The sequence below is a fragment of the Pteropus vampyrus genome, unplaced genomic scaffold (assembly GCF_000151845.1).
Source record: "Pteropus vampyrus isolate Shadow unplaced genomic scaffold, Pvam_2.0 Scaffold166, whole genome shotgun sequence".
Lineage (NCBI taxonomy): Eukaryota > Metazoa > Chordata > Mammalia > Chiroptera > Pteropodidae > Pteropus > Pteropus vampyrus.
In genome coordinates, this window is record NW_011888947.1 from 2,537,649 (window position 1) to 2,539,597 (window position 1,949).

Consider the following 1,949-nt stretch of genomic DNA (forward strand, 5'->3'; position numbering starts at 1 on the left):
GTCCCATGTCACAGGCCTGACACTTGGGGGTATGGACAGTCACCTCATTTTAGCCATGTAATCCCAGGGACACTTTGGCATGTGGATGGGGGAGCAGACACAGGCAGAGGGGAGATGGGGAGAAAAGGCAACCGGAGTCTTCTAACTGCTAGTTCTGAGGCAGCGTGGAGAGGCTCTAGGTGCTGCCGGTGTCATGCAGGGTCATTGGGTGGGGTCACGGTCAATCGCTGGCCAAGGAGAGCTGCGTGCACCCTCGGTCCTCCGGAGGTGTGCCTCAGGCGCCCTCCTGTGCCTACTCAGTGGCCATCTGCTCGATGTGGTCGCTCAGCAGCTTGTATTGCTCTGGAAGAGAGAGCCAGGCTAGGTCAGGGAAGAAAGGTGGTGGCAGGGACAGGCAGTTCCTGCTCTGACTGAGACAATGACAAATCAGGACTTCATCAGGACCAGCGGCTGCGGGCTTCTGAAAGCGTGTGATGAGGACAGAGCCCTTGGCCACCAGCACACTGCGTGTCGTGCACAAACGTGCACCCGGAAGTGGGCTCCTTGGAACTGGGGAGCCTCTTCCCAAGGAAGTGATGCTCCGGGGGGTGGGGGTGGGGGGGCCCTGCAGGCAGGCCCTACGGGAAGACTGCATGAGGCACGGGGCGGGCGGAGCCCAGGTACCGGAGACGGCACAGGGGCCGCGGGGCGCGAGAGGGGACAGTGTTGCTGCCCTTGCTGGCGTGGTGGGGCTGGTGACCACATGTGAGATCATCTAGGGGCGCCTCTAACACTCTCTCCTCTCCCGAGGCCACTCGTCTGTGGCTCCTTTAATGTGGAGCAGAATGAGGTTTTTAAAAAAGAACACTGGTCAGTCCAAACACACATTTAAGTGGAGGGCTGCGGAGGCTGAGGAGGAGCTGTCTGCGGCAGGTGGGGCGACGCAGGTGGGTGGAGGCCCGGCCAGAGATCAGAGGAGCTGACGCAGCAACATAGTTCCTTTTGTTAAAGAAGCCGGTAACTCTGGAAGAACCTCAAGACCCCCCTCCACCCACCCTCTCATCCCCGTACCTCTCATGGCAGTGTATTTCAAGAAACAAAGGGAGGCCACATGGTGGCCATTTGGGAGAGGCAGATCGTGGCCAGAGTTTGACCATTCTCTAGCTCTGAGCCCCATGTTACAGCTTCACCTTTGGCCCTGACTGAACACGGAGCTGGCAGGCCTCCCCCGCCGCTGGCAACCCCTGCTTAGCAGAAAGGGATTTCCAAATGGAATGAGAAGCATCCCATTCATTTAGGTAGACAGAAACGGGAGGGGTGACAACCAGATAGTTTAACGTACTTCTCATTAAAATAGGGCTAATCCTTCCAGCCCGGTGGGAAATTCTAGTCTGCAGAGCATTTGTTCCTAAAACTCCAGCCCTTCCCGCCTCTGGCATGACTCACCTTCGTCCAGGTTGCCGATCACAGCCTGCTTCTTCAGGAAGTCATTGCACAGCTTCTTGTTCAGACCAAACGCCAGCATGTTGTGAGTGAATGTGCTGGAGGGAAAAACACCCATGAGCCAGCACCCCTCCTACCTCCCCGGGGAGAGGGATCTGGGCCCCGGGCCCTTCTCTCCTGGAGGCCAAACATCCAGGCCACCTGGAATTGTCAAACAAAACTAAAAATAAATCGTTCCTTTGCCAGCCAGCCAACAATGCTGTGAAACTGCCCGCCACCAGGTGTGCTGACAGGATGGACCAGGAGCTGGAATCTAGGCCAAACGTAATGAATCATAAGGTTCTGAGCTGTTAAAGACCGCAGTGTTGAACTGATATTGTGTCGTGGATGTGTGACGCTGTGAGGGGTGGTGCTCCCCTCCGGAGCCCCCAGGCTGAAGTGTCCCGGCCGGCCCCCTCCTCACTGGGTCTGGCCCCTGACTCGCCCCTCTCTCTAGGTCACCAGTGGTGAAGCTTCGGCCCCCAGCG

The 1,949-nt window shown here is 57.7% G+C and overlaps 1 long non-coding RNA gene across 1 annotated transcript; it reads right to left on the minus strand.

Annotated features, from left to right (window-relative positions):
* Nucleotides 1–44: 44 nt before the first annotated feature.
* Nucleotides 45–1,563, minus strand: LOC105298844. Its single transcript, XR_002782799.1, has 2 exons — nt 1,426–1,563; nt 45–342 (listed from the first exon to the last, which is right to left on the minus strand). It is a non-coding gene; the product is annotated as an uncharacterized LOC105298844 (long non-coding RNA).
* Nucleotides 1,564–1,949: the final 386 nt, after the last annotated feature.